Genomic DNA, 18,831 nt, shown 5'->3' with positions numbered 1-18,831 from the left:
TTCATTTTTTTTCATAGACCACCTTTTCCTATCCTCCTGCCTACCACCCCTACCCCTCACCTAGCACTTAGCTCATCATTCAGGGAATATTGTAGATGTTGGTTAACATAGTGGAATCTGCTCTTTCCAATTCTCTGTCACTTATTGTGGGTATAAGGATTTACAACTCCTCGGGTTTGCAAGATAGCACAAGGCAGATGGAAGGAAATGCCAGATAAACAATGCTATTTTTCCAGACTAGCACTAGGCTGAGGCTGGCCCAGAGGAGACCTGGGGCAGTCACTGCTTCTCCCTAGGACGAACCTTTCGTGGCCCCTCCATCTACCTCCATCCTTCATCCTCTGGGCTCCCACACCCTCACCCAGGGAGGGGAAACCAGGAGAGGTTCTGCCTAGGATTTGTGGAGCAAAGAGCTCAACACTACCCTGAACTGTGGGAAGGGAAATACCTGGGAAGCGTCTGCCCAATCTTCATTTTTAGGCAAGTTAAATGAGGTTCATGGAAGCTTGTGAATCACCCAAGGTCACAGGGTTCCTTAATGGGGTTTAATGAGTTGGGTCAGTTCTCCCAGGCCAATGGTCCTTTATCCACCCCACCCCTACCTGATAATGCCCTGTGGCCTCTGGGCATGCTGTTCTTTGTCTGGCTGATTACAGGGCTGCAGGATAAATAGGAAGGATGAATAGGTGGAAATAAAGTTCTAGGATTACCTATCTTAAGGCTCTATTTTTGCCTCAATGATAGAGAAAGGATCTAAAGGACCAGCCAAGACACTGTCAATTGGAAATGGTCAGGTTCCCCTCCTAGTCTATAGAGCTGCCGCTGTTTAGTCATGTCCAACTCTTTTGCAGCCCCATGACTGTCATCCCAGGCTCCACTGTCCATGGATTTCCCAGGAGTGGATTGCCATTTCCTTCTCCAGAGGATCTTCCCAACCCAGGGATTGAACTTGGGTCAACTACTTGCAAGGCGGATTCTTTACCACTGAGTCACCTGGGAAGCCCGTCTATAGGGTTACTTCTGAGCAAACCAAGGGCTGGGGAGGCTTTCTCCAAATCAAAGCTATGGTCAGCCTCTGAGACAACTGGACTCAGTCAACTGTGACCCTGAGAGAGGCAGGCTTCAATAACTAAGGTGTAGACAGACCCTCAGTATCGGATGCTGACGCATGCTCTGGCCTTTCACGAGACAATCCTTCCACCCCAGGCATTCATCGACACACTGGAGTCAGTTCTAGAAGGGAGGGACTTCCGGTGATGGCCCAGGTGACCGGGCAGGGAGTGGAGCATACAAATTTCATAGACACCAAGAAAGACAATGCAGTTAATCCATAGGAAAAGGCTTGGCAGGTCCATCTACATTTTTTTTTTTTTTTTTTTTTTTACTGTTTGGCCATTTATCTCAATGCCATTTTTTTTTAAATCCATTTTATCTTCAAGATACAATAAGCTGTTATTATTATATCTTAAAAGAAAAGAAAGGACAATGCAGACAGAAAAAATAAGGGCAATATGAATCAAGAACCAGATGGGATGGACAAGTGGACTGTCCAATCAACCCTACTCTGAAACCCCCAGGGCCCTAAATAGGTTGTTATCACATGTGTGAACCAAATTCTGACCACATCAACTTCCGCACAAAAAGGTGCCCATTGCATGGAGAGAGTCAGTTGGCTTCTGGGTGAACTTGAGCAAGTAACTTAACTTGTCTGAGCTCCAGTTACCTCTATAAAATGGAGATACCTACTTAATAGGTTAGATAAGGATTCCCAGGCAGTGCTAGTGGTAAGGAACCCACCTGCTGAGACACGGGTTCGATCCCTCAGTGGGGAAGATCCCCTGGAGGAGGGCATGAGAACCATTCCAGTATTCTTGCCTGGAGAATCCCATGGACAGAGGAGCCTGGCAGGCTGCAGTCCATAGGGTCGCACAGAGTCGGACACGACTGAAGTAAACTAGCATGCATGCACTTAATAGGGCTGAGTAAGGATTAATTATGATATAGCCTGGAAACTCCTCACTCTATCTGGAAAATAATAAGTACTTAATAAGTGATAACTAAACTGCTGAAGCCCTGCAGCAATTTGACTGTCTGACAGACTCATGGGCTTCTAGGGGGCTGGAGGTGTGACTGACACATCCCCTGAGAATTCTCATCACTTCCTCACACAACTCGGGAAGTAAGAGCTGGGCACTTCCCTGCAATAGAATGCTTCGTGAATATGAGTTTCTCAGTTTGAAACTCAGACACCTACAGGATTCTTTCCTCTCCCCCTCCTCTCTCACATCCAATACATACCCCAGAAGCCTCCAGACATCTGAGGAGGTATGCCAGCAGCCATTCAATCACTCAACTGTGTGACTCCGAGGGTCACTGTATATCATCCTGCCATCAACGTAACACTCACAAGTCCTGGCAGAAGGATGGCCCCCTGAGAGACCAAGCTCATAAATATCACAAGGAAACAGACAGAGAGATAGAAACACGTAAATCAGTTCCATGTAAATAGCCCTCTCCTTGTAACTCCTGCAATCAAAGCATGAAGTTCCATTCTGGAAGTGGGATTTGTGAAGGGTTTCATGGAATTGAGGAAAGAGGGGTTTGTCAAAGGAAAGAGATTTATAATCAGTGCTAGCTTCTCAGAGGGAACTGAAATAAAGGCCATTTGCAATTTGACTCAGGAAGAGCCACTCCAGGAAGGAAGGTGCAAGATTCAAATGATATGAGAGCATGGCACGTTGCCTTGTGAACTGTCCCTCACTCTGACTATAGTCACTCCCAGGGCAATCATTCATCCCTGTCTGTCTAGACAGTCTCTCTTGTCCATGTCTAATTATTACTAATGTCTCTGTCTACTCTCAAAAGTGTCTCAGCTTGGACAATAAATTATATGACCACTCAGTACTACAAAGTGGTTAAAAAAAATAGCTGGCTGGAGACAAATCATGTGAGAGAATAGTAGAGTGGAGTCAAACAAGAAAAAGTCATCTCTTTCTAGGCTCCGGAGATGGCTGCACAACCCAAAAACCCACACATTTGGCAGGAAAGGAAGTTCTATTATTTTTCATTAATGATTCCTTTTGGAACTGTTAACTGGGGAAGTTTTCCCCAGTATCTAAACCAGCTCCCAGCCCCAGTAAAGAAAACCACTTTTCTCTGGTGTCAACGGTGATAAAAGGATGCTCTTATTTAAGCATCAGAAACCTCTTTCCTTTCACAAAAACACTTCTCTGAGTGCAGGTCTCACAGTCTCCTCTGGACTAAAGTGCTTGGCTCCTCCAGCCTATCTGTTGACTGTGATGTCTCTGAGACACTGTGGGGTTCTTGGCCCCCACAATAAGAAAGAACCAGTGCTCCAACACCATGGCCTCTAAAGGTAAGAGAGACAGGATCATTACAATCACCCAGATCTGGGTCATGCACCCACCTACACAGCCTGAACCACCTGCTCTGAGCAGCCACAGAGTCAGACCCAGTGAGAAGAACAATTGTTCCTTGGGCAAGTGGCCAAACTGCCACCTCAGGGCCCAGAGTGAGGCAGAAGCCTCGATCTCAGAGGAATGTGGCAGGGGGAGGGGGTGGCATCTCCCATCATTTTCTCCTGGGCACCGGCACAAAGCAAAGGGGCACAGTGAACTGAGTGTTCATCCCTGGAAAAAGACACAGCCACCATCTGGCTGGGAGACCCAAACCTAGTCAAAAGGCAAGTCACTCTAAATAGCTCGGCTTCTTCTTCGAACTCGCCTTCCTCTTGCAAGCGCCAGTTCCCAGCTCTCTCCCAGGATAGGGTCCACTCACTCTCCCACGGATCCACAACCCCAAGGCTCCAGAAATACCCCAGCAACGATGATCCCGGGATGCTTCCAAGGGCGCACACAACTCCTTCCCAGAAACTTCACTGGAAGCTCAGCCCCTCCTCAGCCAGCCCTCCCGGGAGAGGTACCCCCCCCCCCCCGCACCCCACAGCACTTCCCCAAGGCTGGAACTGGCAGAGACCCAGCAGCCCCGCCGGCACCCCTTCCTCCGAGCTTGGCTGAGCTCCTGTGGCTGCACGAGCCTCCCTCGCTGCCGCCTGGCTGAGTGAACACGAAGGCACGAACGAGGTGCCAGTTCCCGGCGCCCTGGCAAGGGGCACACCACTCACACCCTGAAACACCCCACCGCGCGGGGGCTTTCCCACGCCTGGGAAATTAACACCGAAGTTACAAAGAAAAGGGCTGCGCGTGAAGAACCGGCTTAGGGGAAGGTTTCAGACAAACTAAATCTCCACGATCCATGCACCCCCAACAGGTAGCAGCGCTGGGGGCTCGGAGCCAGGCGCCCTACACCAACACCGGGGAGAGAGGCGAAGCCCCTCAAGACAGCGGGCGCCAGGGCCAAGGCGACCATTTCCTGGGCAGCAGGAACCACCGGGGCTTACCTTGAATTAACGCAGAATCCCGCGCTCGGCTGAATGAGGAGAGTGTGCTAGTCCTGAGACATCACTGAATTATTTTTAAAAGGGCACAAAGGTAAGGGAAGGGGCACGGGGAGATAGGGCAGGAGAGATGGTGAAATTGAAAAAGGAAGAAGGAGGTGTCGGGGGAAAAAAAGGAGAAGGGGGAGGCAGGAGAAGGAAAGGAGAGAAACGGAGAATAAAATAAATAAAGGAGAGGGGAGACAGTTGCGGGGGGAGCCAGCTGTCTCCTGCCCACACAGTGGAAAAGAAATTTCTGACAAGCAGAAAGAGAACTCGCACACATGCCCCCAAGAGGGGTCAGAAGGAGATAAGAAGGCTGGAGCTGTATCCAAACAGAGGAACAAACAGTCGGCTGGGCAGCACCACGAGGCGGGAGGGTGCGGAGAGAGATGCTGGAGGGAGCGGGAGCGCGCACACCGGCAGGCGGGGCCGGGGGCTGGATGGCGGGCGGGGCTCGGTGTAGTAAAAGGGCCTGGAGACGAGAAATTTCGGTCGGGGTTTCTGCAGAAAAGTTCAGTGATCTCAGACTTCCACAGTCTATTTCCACTCAAGTGGAACAGTGGAATACCGTCCCTGTTTCTGAACACCATCGGCACCTCCCAAGGTTCTGCCAGTGGACCTCACCCTGGCCCCAGGGTCCTGGCTGGTTGCCTTGTTGGGCTGGGAGCAGCGATGGAAGAGCGTGATTACCTACGAAGGGAAGCAGAAGTGAATGGGGGCTTTAAGCATCAAGTTAAGAGAGAGGAGGAAGTGGGGAGGGACCAGTGCTTGAGCCTGATGCTGTCCAAGGAAGAGACCCCAGCCCAAGTGTGGAACATCTCTGCTGCCTCTGGAGGGATATAGAGGCTCCCTGGGGGTGGCCAGGGGCCAAATGAGTGCTGGAAGGAAGACTCTGTCTCCCAGGTGTACTTGGTTCTTGTTATTCAGTTGCTCAGTCCTGTCTGACTCTTTGTGATCCCATGGACTGTAGCACACCAGATTTCTCTGTCCTTCACTAACTCCCAGACCTTGCTCAAACTCGTGTCCATTGGGTCAGTGATGCCATCCAACCATCTCGTCCTCTGTCGTCCCCTTCTCCTCCTGCCTTCAACCTTTCCCAGCATCAGGGTCTTTTCCAATGAGTTGGCTCTTCACATCAGGTGGCCAGAGTATTGGAGCTTCAGCTTCGGTCCTTCCAGTGAATATTCAGGATTGATTTCCTTTTGACTGGTTTGATCCCCTTGCTGTCCAAGGGACTCTCAAGAGGCGTCTCTAACACCACAATTCGAAAGCATCAATTCTTAAGCACTCAGCCTTCTTTAAGGTCCAACTGTCACATCTACACATGACTACTGGAAAAACCATAGCTTTGATCAGACGGACTTTGTTGGCAAAGTAATGTCTCTACTTTTTAACACACTGTCTAGGTTTGTCATAACTTTCCTTTAGGGGTATTTAAGGAGCACAAAAAATGAACAGCCCTTAAAACAGTCAGGCTGGCCTATCTCCAAAGTTTCTAGACCTGAATCCCTCCGAGGGCTCCATCTCCTCTTATTTCTCTAGCTCTTTGCATATCTTTTCCTGGATAATAGAAATGCCTCCCAGGGCCTTTGCTAGTGAAGACCTCAGTTCCCACCAGCCCATCTCTTCAGTCCAAATAGATCCCCAGAAGGGCTGTGCCAGTTGGCTATACTCAGCTGCCCACTTACTACCGAAAACTCAGAATCAGAGGGCCCCATACAGAGAGAAAGGAGAGGCAGTAGGATTGAATAGGCCGAGAAGAGAAACAGAAAGGAAGAAGGGGAGGAAGAAAAGAGAAAGGAGAGGCTTCTCGCTCCTGCAGCTCTAGTTCCTTAGGCCTGGCCTTGGCGCAGAAAGATGGGGCAAGTCTTCTGAAGACTTCCTCTGGGAGTTGCCAGAGTTGAATGAAGACATTGGGCCTTTCCTACTTAGCTGTGAGCTATGGCCAAGAGTAGGGATTTTATTTGTACGCTCCACACCCACCTACCCAAGGCCTGTCACATCTCAGAAAACATGCATTGAAGGGAACCAAATGGTCGCAAGGCCAAAGGCTCCTCTCCCCTTCCTCTTAGCTTGGAATGGGGAGAGGATGTGCAGCCTCCTTGGCTAGCATTTCACCCCCACGCAGTCTCGTGGGGAGGATTCAGAACTTCAGCCCCAGCATCAGGTAAATCCTAAAAATTATCATCAACCCTGAAAAGAAGCGAGTCTGGTCTCTATGAAATCAGCTTTTGGAAAATCAAGCCTGTAGCCCTGACGTTGAAAACTGCTCCAACTGAGCGTCAGGGGAAAAAATCAGAGCTATCCATCAGTTTTTCAGAGGCTGGCAGATTTCTGGGAAGACTTATAGATCTGGTTTCTCTTATTAAGAATTTTTTTTTCTCAGTTCGAGCATCAGCAGGAGCCTCTCTCATAAAGGAAAACGTGGGCCCTGAACACAGGGGCATCAGAATCCTAGGACCTAGAGAGTTAACAGCCCTCCCCTCGAGAGAGAAGAAGCACAGAGTAGGGAGGACATGGGGAGAGATTTTCCCACTTTAGAAAACTGACCTCAGGATCTACTGAATCTATTAGAGGGAAGGAGAATGATTCCATTAACCTCAAAATGGACTCTTCATGCCCCCCACTGCTCCCTAGCATACATACCCACAGACGCAGAACAGTTATCAGCCACAGAGTCCCTTCTTTCATCAGCCCACAAGCAGAAACAGCCAAATTACAATGTTTGGGTTTCTTTTCTTAATGGAAAAGTTTAAAGAACTGGGCTACCAGAAGGTTGATGGTTTTCCTGGCTTGGAATCTCCTTAAGAGAAGAGCATCCATACTCACCCCCCTCCACCATCAAAACAAGCAACTATTGTGCCCACAAACAACCCTCCCAGACAGCCGCCTTCTTCTTGTAGGCAGAGGGCCACAGCTACCAACCGGATGGCTCCACAACAGATTGCCTCCAACAAAGAATTGCAATCCCAGATGGCCTAGTGTGACCCTAGTGATACACCTGTTATTTTATTTTTTGCCTCTCTGGCAACAAGTAACAACTAATTTGAACAGCATGGTGCCCTTTCAGACATAACGAAAATATCGGTTTTGGTTCTTCTTCCATTCCAGTGAGTTGCAGCTGTTGTCCAGTGCCTTGGCTGGAGCAGGTGAGAGTTGGCTGGGATGCTGGGGTTCAGTCCCTCCAACACTTCACCCCAGCAGATGCCCCTCCCCCACTCTCAGGCCTCTGCTGTACTCAGCGAGGTGCTCAGATGCTCAAGGCACACTCCAAGAGCCAGACCAGCAAGGCAGCACCTTCGCCCACCCCGATATAGACCTGTGCCCCACGCTGCGCCCTGCAGCCCCCTAGCGGGACTTCGTACTGGGGCCCTGGCTTCAAAGACCCTGGTTTAATAATTCAGCCTGCTTGAATGCCATTTAGTAGCCATGGCAACAAGCTCCCTGCCATCTAGTTGTAGACAGGCTGTGGTGAGAAGTGGAAAGAGAGGGAGAAAAAGAGGAAAAGGGAATGGGAAAAGGAAAAGAAACCCGGCTCAGATTTCATCTAAACTTTCCCTGCTTTCCCTCCACATAATCTTGACAGTGCGCCACCCACGAATCTCAGCTGTCCGCGCCTCTCCCCAGCTCTCATCCCTCTGTCTCTGACTCCTCTCTCTCCCCATCATGTCCTTCTCTAGCTCTTTCTCTCTCAAACCTACTAGAAGCCTTGGGATCTAGGCCTCTTACTCAGCATTTTTACTAAACACATTTGTAACTCTGGTAAATCCTTGGTAAATGCCTTTCTTTGCCTCAGTTTCCCTATCTATAAAATGGAGGGATTTTACATGTTCTCTCTGCTTCCTTCCAGCTCTCACAATCCACGGTTCCCTGGTCCTTTCTCTATTCCTCTCACCTCTCCGTCTTCCAGCCTTTCGTTACTGACCAATTGTCTGTGTCTATCTCTGCCTCTTCCACTATTTCCCATGTTTCTCCATCTTTTTGTCCTCTGCTTTTTCTCTCTCTCTCTCACCATTTGCCATCAGATTTTACCTGTTAGGCAGTTAAAAAAAAAAATTTCAATTCCCTCTTGCTGGAAAGTATCCCATCACCTCCCTTTACCCAGCTAATTCCCCCCTCATCTTTCAGGTTGCAGATCAGACATCAGTTCCCCTAAGAAGCCTCCATGGTCCCTTCATAAGCTCCTATAAGGCCCTGGATTGACACCCTATTGGGGCTTCCCCCAGTGGCTCAGTGGTAAAGAATCTGCCTGTAGTGCAGGAGACCCAGGAGATGTGAGTTCAATCCCTGGGTCAGGAAGATGCCCTGGAGGAAGACATGGCACCCCACTCCAGTATTCTTGCCTGGAGAATCCCATGGACAGAGGAGCCTGGCTGGCTACAGTCCACGGGGTCGCAAAGAGTTGGACAAGACTGAGTGACTAAGCACACACGTACCTTTTCTCACTGTATTGTTGGTACCTCAGCTGATGTGTGAATTCACAAGGGGCAAAAATAGCACCTATTTCACTGCCGTACCCCCAGTGGCTGCCATTTGGGGGTACATAAGAATTAGTGGTTGAATGAAAGGGTAAATCACCTCAAACCATGCGTTTCTGAATCACTGCTGGTTAAAGACTCAAAGTGCACCCCAGAAACGGCATGAGGAAGCCATGGTGGGAGCCCGTGGGAGTCCCAGTCCTCCCTGGGTGTGCACGGGGCAAAGGAGACCTCCCCTCCAAACTGTTCTGATGAGATGGGAGCTGAGAGCAAGGGGCCCTTTCAGGCATTTTGGTAAGACAGTCCAGAATGGAAATAGGTCCTAGAGGGATTGAGAGTGGGCTCCAGAGGGAATAGGGAAAGTGAACACCTCCAGACAGGTGATTCCCTTCTGCCCATCTCTGCGGTTGCTCAGGCACCATTTAGGCAAACTCAAAAGGTAACTGAATGCATGGGGTAACGTGAACTCCCTTCAAGGTGTCAGAGCTTCAGGCAGCCATCTGACAGCAGATATCTTGCAGCCATTCAGCCTATCTACTTTCTGCCAGGAGCAGGGTCATGAGGAAAGCAGAGAGAGGCTGGGATGGTGCTGCCAGAGGCCCATGGGCGATCGGCAGAGGAGTCAGGGAGAATGTGGGCAGTGTTTGAGGCCCCTGCTGGGAAATGTCAGTGTGGATTTCTGTCATCCAGGAAGTGACTGCTTTAAAAACAGAAAGGAAAATATTCTTTGGATAGCCATGTTTTGATGGACAAACAAGACCTACCCATTTAAGAAACTTTAGCTGTAAATATGAATGGAAGACAATGGTTTCTTCCTGAGACTCCCTAATGAATTCTCTTTCATTCATACATTACATAGAGGAGGAGGGACAGAGCTGAGAAACACACAGAGACACAAGCCCTCAAATGCACGGAGCTCCCGTTAAGTTGAGAGTCAAGCACAGGGCCAGACTCTACAAGGTGTGCTATCCCCATTCATAACCTAGAAACCCAGGCCTGCTGGTCTGAAGTCCCAGTCTTCATGTAGCTTTTCCCCCAAATTATCCTTAATCCAGATGGAGCTGCCTTGCTGTCAAAGATCTGCCAAGGGACACGTAATCTTCTTGATATCACGTGCATGCTGAATGACACATTTCATTAGCAGACTTCCATGAGCTGTCCCCGCCACTCTCTTCCCAAGTGCCACATTCTCACAGACCTCATGCCATAGGCAGGCTGGCCCAAACCTCAGAAAAACAGAAAGCTTTAAATCAGAAAGAGAACAGCGAAAAAAAGAAAAGACCAGCACATTCCATGAAAAAACAGACACTTCCTTGTAAAAATGATACCCCAAACCTGATTTGCATCCACACTAGATCATTTGAGCTCAATATGGATCCACACTGAGTATTCCCATCCGAGGAGAATCAGACCTCCCAGCTGGTGAAATATCCCACACCTGTACACTTCTGTGCAATAGAAACCTGATGAAGGGAAAAATAAGTTACCAGCCCTCCGGTGTGCTCAAACCATCCCACCACATCACCCTCCACTAAACTGAAAATGCACGTCCTCTCCCACATGCTCAAACCAGCTCCCAGTACAGCACCCAAACAGGACAAACCTACGCTCTTCATCACCCCAAGAGCATAACCAGAAAGCATTTGGTAGTGAACGCCCATGCTAATTCCATCTGATATACACACACACAAACTGTCAAGGCATCACACAAACACACCCCACATATACGATAACTGAGACCTGGGCACATGCAGCCATATTCATACATATACATTGCCCTCCTGGGGCATGCGTGTGTGTGTCTGTGTGTGTGTGTCTGTGTCTGTGTGTGTGTGTCTGTGTGTGTGTCTCTGTGTGTGTATGTCTCTGTGTGTGTGTGTGTGTGTGTGTGTGTGTATTTTGTTCAGGGACTGATGATGCACTGGGTTATGAGGTTTCCATGGTTACCCTCTGTGGAGGGAACTGGGGTAATTGAACTCTTGGGGTTCACCATTCAACAGATGCAGCTTGCTCACTCCTGCACGTGCACTCTCTAACTGGCTTCTTGCTCTGTCTGCGTTTTGTCACCATCAGTGTTTCATTACAGTTTCAAGTCAAGTACACTTTCATAGAGTAGAATCTTCCAAGAGCTCTGGTTTACCTTGGAAGGAGGTGTTGAAAACTCTGACTTTAGTATGTGGGTTACCCTGGAGGAGTCTCAGACTAAGTAGGGTCTAAGGGCAGGCAAGGTCCTGTAGACCTGCCCTTTTCCCCTATGCAAAAAAGACAACCACCCCAAGTGTTGTGTTAGTCACTAAATTGTGTCCAGTTCTTTGTGATCCCATGGACTATAACCCGCCAGGCTCCTCTGTCCACAGGATTCTCCAGGCAAGAATACTGGAGTGGGTTGTCATTCCCTTCTCCAGGGAACCACCCCAAAATCAGTGAGAAAAAATCATATTTACTAATTCATGAAAAGCTCTAAAAGAATAAAGCAAAGGACCCAGGCCAACATAAACCACAGAGATGGGGACAGGGTACCAATACTCATGTTTTCCACAGTCCTTCAAGGGCTTCTCTCTAAGTGGTTATCTTACATCAATTTAGAGCAAAGTTCTCAATATAGTGTTAGCATCAGACATGGTCCCACCTATATATATGAGAAACAGACTGACTTGTCAAATAAAATACTTCAATACATATTACATGCTAATATCTCATTTCCTCTGATGAATCTAACAAGACAGACAGAACTGGGAGCCTACTGGGAAGTAATTGCCTGACTCTTCTTCAGACTTAGTTGACCTATAGGAGTAAAGAAATGAAAGAATTTCATTTAATTAATGAAGAAATATGGTAGAGGACTCAATAGAGAATGGGACCAGGGAAACTCATTGCATTGAATTGTAAATAAGAGCCTGGAGACCTCTAGCAAGACCTTAGCTTTCTTCAGCCTCAGCATCTTGTTTCTATGATCCTTGGATTCTCGGAGTTTCAAATTGTTTTCCACATATAGGAGAAACCTTTTGGCTTATTAATTCAATATATGGTACAGGATAAAAAGGACCCAGCACAAGCAGTTGATAGAATTATTATTTTTCAAATGTTTATACTTTTATTTTACCCCTTTATCTCTCCCATTGCTACACAAAATTTTCTCCTCCAACCCAGAATTGGCAATATATCTAAGAACCAGTAGGAGAAAAGAGAAAAATCAGATGCAAATGAACCTAGTATGCTTTCAGTTTGGACCCAACCACTCACGAGGCAGAATATGAAATTCACGGGCAAAAGAACAGTGTAGGTAATTAACTGTCTGGAAAAGAAGAGCAGGGAAGCAAACAGCAGAGGTGGGACTATTTCCTCATTCAGAAGAGACGATCAAGAGGCAGTCTGATCATCGCGCGCTTCAATAGGACATTCATTCTCCATCACCCTGTGAGAAGTCACAGGTGAGAATTGTACGTGCTGGCTGAAGTATACGTGCATGAGTGGATGGTCAGTTGTGTCCAACTCTTTGCGATCCCACAAACTGTGGCCTGCCAAGCTCATCTGTCCATAGGATTTTCCTGGCAAGAATGCCATTCCTCCTCCAGGGCATCTTACATTCATATATGAAAGTCACAAACTTCAGTATCTCAGAGTTTGACTGTATTTGGAGACAGGGTCTTTCAAGAAGCAACTGAAAGCAATTGATGGAGCAATTAGAGCTCCATCAGGTGAGCTCTAATCCAATATGACCAGTCCTTATAAAAAGACAGTAGGACCTGCACGCACACAGAGGGAAGGCCATGTGAAGACAGAGGGAGGAGACAGCCATCTATGATCCGAGGAGAGAGGCCTCGGGAGAAAGAGACCAGCCCTGCCAACACCTTGATCTCTGAGTTCTAGCCTCCAGAACTGTGGGAAAATGCTTTTTTGTGGTTTAAGCCACCCAGGCTATAGTACTTGGTTACGGCAGCCTGAGCAGACTTAGTCTGAGACCTGAAATGAGATGGTGAGGAGTAAATCCCATTCGTCAGGGGACTACAGCAGGGGCTCTGGCATCAGACTGCCTGGGGTTCACTGCCTGCTCAGCCACGAACTAAATAACATGTGAGCTTCGGCCAGATGTTTAACCCCTTGGTGCTTCAGTTTCCTCCTCTAAGTAATATGGATAATAGCAAAACATTTCTTTTTTATTTTTAAAAAACTTATTTTGGCTATACTGCATGGCATGTAGAATCTTAGTTCCCTGAGTAGGGATCAAACCCTCACACCCTGAATTGGGAGCATGGAGTCCTAACTACTGGACACCAGGGAAGTCCCAACAATACCTTTCTTATAGGGCAGTTGTGAGGAGTGAAGGAGATAATGCCTGTCAAGGACTTAGAACAATGCCTAGAAAATAGAAAATCCTCAATAAATATTATTACAAGCCAAACAATTTCTTTTACTGAAGTTCTTTTTTTTTTGTTTTTTTCAAGCTAGAATTGAGTCAGGTGTCTGGGTTGATCCTGCCTGCAGGCAAGGAAATGAGTAAGATAACTTCCCATGCACTTGTCTCACTCTGAAGTTACCCAGATGTCTGAGAAAAACCTTGCTCCATTCAGGGAAGGCTACGAATTTGAATCATTCAGTCACACACAAATTGATTACTTTAGAAAAGATCAGTAAGTCAGGAATATCCATTTTTCAAAACCACCTGTCTGTGGACTCTTTCCCACAGTTACTCTCGTTCCTCCCCCAGAGCCCACTGGAGGCACCTCAAGTTCTCACCTGCTGTCCTTGTGACCACATTGTCCCTGACAGACCTCTGAAGGAAGCCACCCCTTCACTCCAAGGACAACTGAACTGATTTGGCCTCCATCCTGTCCCTATGGGATGTCCAGAATCAGAGGAGGCAGGAACAGGGATTTAACCTAATGAACACCAGAATAGCACAAGCAGGAATTCATTTTCGTTGATCAAGGTTGGAAGGTGGGTACAGGGTCCTGGAAACAAGAGGTGGTGCTGCCTGAGCCCCATGGATGCTCTGATAACTCACCAAATACTCCCTCACTTTCAGTCACCTAGAGCCCTGGCCGCCCAGTCAGGTGTCCACCTTAGGGCCTGTGATTTGGTTGCTCCTGCTTCAGCCCTGCAATCTCTTCTGTCTCTGTCGCCCTCAGGAACCCTGGCAGGAAACCCAGACCTCCAATTCTCGGGACTCTGGGAATACACAGCCTTCCATATTTGCCCAAGGAGAAGTTGAAGTCCAAAGAAACAACATTTATTTCCACATTTCCAGTGAATGCTGAAAATGGCAGCTTGTCCATTCATAGGGCCCAGTGGTACCCAAGTCACCCCGGCCCAGCATCCTTGAGCAAAGAGCAAATGTGTTATCAGAGGGAGAGTTGAAAATGTTCTCTTCCCACGTCCAGAGCATGCACTTCCTTAGAGGCCTGTCTAATCAGACAACCCACTGCTTCTCCAGTGTGTGCCAACCCTGTCGCTCCAGGTGGACACTTAAAATGTAGTTACATGCAAAGATTATAATTTAAAATCCATGCCTTTCCAAGAACGTGGAAGCTGAGCACAGGAGAGAGAGGAAGAAAAAAACAACAGAGGCATGAAACCTTTGTGCAAGAGGAGCCCTCCTTAGTTGGTCCTGTACAAGAGAAACACCACCTTGCATCTCTCAGCACGCTGAGATATCAATGGCATTGGCATATTTTCAAAGAACTTTTGGGGGAATGAAAAAAGGGAAGTACAAATACTGGGACAGGTGACTCTAGCTCCTTGTCCACTAGAAACTAGGAATTCCTGAAGCACCCATTTGCTTTTTGTTCCCAGGGGAAAGAAAAATAGGAATAGCCCAGTCATCACAATAGGAAGGTTTGGGCACCTTTCCATCAGATCTTTACCTTCCTCCTCCCTGTCTCTTCAAGTCTTACAAAGCACTTGTTTGGGCTTTACTGGCTTTGCTGTGTCCAATACCTTCCCCCTTGCATCAGCTGGCTCTGTTATGTTCATTTAATAAAAGGTGAGGAAAGAGGCCCACACTCTTACCAACCCCCAAATTATCCTTATTTCCCTGGTCCTGAATCTGTCTAGTTCCCATGGCTTGTTATATGTAATACTGAGTCGATTTACACAAATAAAACAAGCTTCTAGACTGATCAAATGGATTTAATTCTGCAAATACAACTCCATTAGGACATTAAATTCAAACATTCCAGACTTCTGCTTTCTTCTCTCCCATCAAGACCCAGAGGCCTTCATACCAGAGACACCTCCTCAGCTCAGCATCTTTGATGCCCCTAGATCTTTCTAAAGATCTGATGACCAAGCCCAGCAACCACATCTCCCTCTCTCTCTTCTTTTATTGTGGTAAAACATACATAACATAAAATGTACCCCTTTTTTCATGTTTAAGTCTACAATTCAGTGGCTTTAAGTACATTCATATTGCTGTGCAGCCATCATTACTATCCGTCTACAGAACTTTTTATCTTCCCCAACTGAAACTCTGTACCCATTAAATAATAACTCTGCAGCCCCCCATCTCTAACTCTTAGTAACCTCTATTCTACATTCTGTACCTGTGAATATAACTACTCTATGTGCTTCCCAGGTCATACTAGCGGTAAAGAACCCATCTGCCAATGCAGGAGACGTAAGAGACACGGGTTCGATCCCTAGGTCGGGAAGATCCCCCGGAGGAGGAAATGGCAACCCACTCCAGTTTTCTTGCCTGGAAAATGCTATGAACAGAGGAGCCTGGTGGGCTACAGTTCATGGCATCACAAAGAGTTGGACATGACTGAAGTGACTTAGCACTTATGTGCTTTACATAAGTGGAGTCCTATAATATTTGTCCTTTGTGACAGTTTATTTAACTTAGCACAATGTCCTCGGGCTTCGTCCATTTGTAACAGGTGTTAGAATATCCTTCTCTCTTAAGACTAACATTCCATAGTATGTATATAGCACGTTTTGTCTATCCATTTATCTCTTGATGGACATCTGTGTTGTTCCTACCTTTGGCTGTTATGAAAAAGGCTGCTGTGAACATTGGTGTACAAACTATCTATTTGAGTCCCTGCTTTTAATTCTTTTTTTAAATTGAAATATAGATGATTTACAATGTTGTGTTAGTTTCAGATTCACATATATATTTTTTTCAGATTCTTTCCCCTTATAGGTTACTCAGTATTACAAACCATTGAGTATTGTTCCCTGTACTATATAGTAGGTCTTTGTTGGTTACCTCTTTTATATATATTAATGTATATATGTCAATCCCAAACTCATAGTTTATCCTCCCCTCCCTTTCCCCTTTGGTAACCATAAATTTGTTTTCTATATCCGTGTGTCTATTTCTGTTTACTTTCAGTTCTTTTGGATGTCTACCTAGGAGTGAAATTGCTGGATCATATGGTAATTCTATGTTTAACTTTTTGAGAACAACCAAACTGTTAGCACATTCTCTTTTAAAAAGTCCTCATCTGCAGAACCTTCCCAGGGACATAAATAGCACCACGTTTCCAGGAATTTTGAATTGGGCCTGGGATAGATGGCCTTAATGTCTTCTGTCCTTCACTCTCCTAGATCCATGCCCTCTGTGGCCCCTCCCACAGGAAGACTGGGAACTCTTCCAGCCTTTGACATTGGCTGAGTCATGTGACTTGCTCTGGCCAATAGGATGTCACAGACATGACACATCAGAGCTGTCTCTCTGACCCTCTGCTACCGACATGAAGAGAACATGCCCAGCTTGGCCCAGTGCTTCCAGGAGAAACAGGAGGGATTCATGACACAGAGCTAGCCTGGCCACTGCAACTGGAAGCAAAGCTCCCCCAGCTGACCTACTGCTCCTTAAGAAGAAATGATTATTGTTTTAAGCCTCTGAATTTGGGAGTAGCTTATGACAAAGTGTTATTGGGGCAAAAGTTGACAGTACAGGGGTTGGTATTTACCATTTACTATTTGGCCTAGATGTCAATGAAAATAAAATTTCTGCAGGATGAATAAATGACATAAGAATCTCATTGGTGGGAATTCTCTGGTGGTCCAGTAGTTAAAACTCATAGCTTTCATTGCTGTAGCCTAAGTTTGATTTTTGGTCACAGAACTAAGATCCTACAAGCTATGCATCTCAGCCACCTGAAAAAGAATCTCATTGGCTCCAGACTTTATTTTAATTCACCTGAACCTGAATTAGAAGCCAGACATCCCTACTATGTATAAAATAGATAACTAATGATAGCCTACTGTACAGCATAGGGAACTCAACTCAATGCTGTGTGGCAACCTAACTGGGAAGGAAATCTAAAGAAGAGGGGATATGCGTATACATATAGCTGGTTCACTTTGCTGTACAGCAGAAACTAACACCACATTGTAAAGCAACTATACTCCAATAAAACTTAATTTGGAGGAAAAAAAAAAAAAAAGGCGAGGCATTCCCTCTGTCTCTCAACTCTCTAGGACTGCCTGGGGGTCTTCTTAGTCTGTTCTCTACCTGATCTCTTCTTCAAGCCTTGTTAGTACTAAGCCCAGTCTGTGAAAGAATTTTAGCTTGACATAAAATGGGATGTGCCAAACAGAAAATATCAGTTAAGGAACTCTTTGGAAGGTTGTGATTAGTTGGAGCTTTCACAGTTCAAGAAATCTTCATAAATAGCCATGAGGGAGGGGGCTGCTGCTTAAGATGAGGCTCACCAGGCAGTCATTTCTCAGCAGAGTCATCACTGTTTAGCATCTGACCTCAGCAGGGCAGTTTCAGAAACTCAATTTTGTTAGTTCTCTTGAAATTAACCAATACTGGGGGAAAGTCACATAAACCAAAATATCTAGAGACTGGAAAACTGGAATGCTAGTTTATTAATTTACACACAGGAGGTTGTCCTTTCTGGGGCCTGAATAATGTAGTTAAATTCTATATCCAGCACACCTCCTTCTTGCTATCAGCATATCTGCAAGACCAAATTATTCATCCAAGGCTGCTGCTTGGTGAGCACAGAGTCATAACAAAGGAAGGAGGACAGTGTTGGTACATTTTAACCCAGGCTATGGAAAATCCTTGTTAAGTATTTCCATTCCAAAATAGAACTCAATTCTAAGAGCCAAATATTGGCATAGTGTTATCCACCTTAGGGGCTAATCCTCTAATCAAGCTAGTACTATCTTGATAAAAGTAAAAAGAATGATAAATAAAGAAATAAACTGTAAGCTCCAAGTATGAAGACCTGAGCCACCTCTAGATTTCTAAAGTGAGGACACATATTTTATCATCTTTATCAAATTCCATCCATCCCACCTCTAGAATGTCTCTGGAATCCAAGTCCTCTGCCACGCCTGATGCCAGGCCACTGCCATCTAATCTGGGCAACTGCACTAGCCCCTCCCTGGTCTCTCTGCTTCTACTCTGTCCCCTCCATTCCATTCTAAATCCACACCAGACCCCCAGAGTGATTGTTCTAAATCACAACCCAGGTCACACCCTTGCTTAAAATCCTTCAAGGTACAAATGGATGGTATATATATACAATACAATATTATTCAGCCTTTAAAAGTATAGAAATAAAACTTCCCTGGCAGTGGTTAAAAATCTGCCTGCCAATGCAGGCAACCTGGGTTTGGACCCTAGTCTGGAAAGATTCTACATGCCACAGGGCAACTAAGTCCATGTGCCCCAATCACTAACCCAGCACCCCAACCACTGAACCAGTGCTCTAGAGCCCAGGCTGTGCAACATAAGAAGCCACCTCAATGAGAAGCCAGTGTACCACAACTAAAGACTAGTCCCCACTAACTGCAGCTAGAGAAAGCCCACACATAGAAACAAAGATCCAGCCCAGACAAAAATAAATAATTAATTTTAAAAAAGAATAGAAGCAAAGCATAAAGCATTACACGCTGCTGCTGCTGCTGCTGCTGCTGCTAAGTCAC

At 46.5% G+C, this 18,831-nt stretch overlaps 1 long non-coding RNA gene across 1 annotated transcript; it reads left to right on the top strand.

The window, feature by feature from the left end:
* The first annotated feature begins 4,091 nt into the window (after positions 1–4,091).
* LOC114117250 (uncharacterized) lies at positions 4,092–16,926 on the top strand. The gene is made up of 2 exons (XR_003590973.2): positions 4,092–4,511; positions 16,489–16,926. It is a non-coding gene; the product is annotated as an uncharacterized LOC114117250 (long non-coding RNA).
* Positions 16,927–18,831: the final 1,905 nt, after the last annotated feature.

This window comes from Ovis aries, chromosome 12 (assembly GCF_016772045.2).
Source record: "Ovis aries strain OAR_USU_Benz2616 breed Rambouillet chromosome 12, ARS-UI_Ramb_v3.0, whole genome shotgun sequence".
Lineage (NCBI taxonomy): Eukaryota > Metazoa > Chordata > Mammalia > Artiodactyla > Bovidae > Ovis > Ovis aries.
The sequence above is the reverse complement of the archived record's forward strand: the minus strand, read 5'-3'. Positions and strand labels throughout refer to the sequence as shown.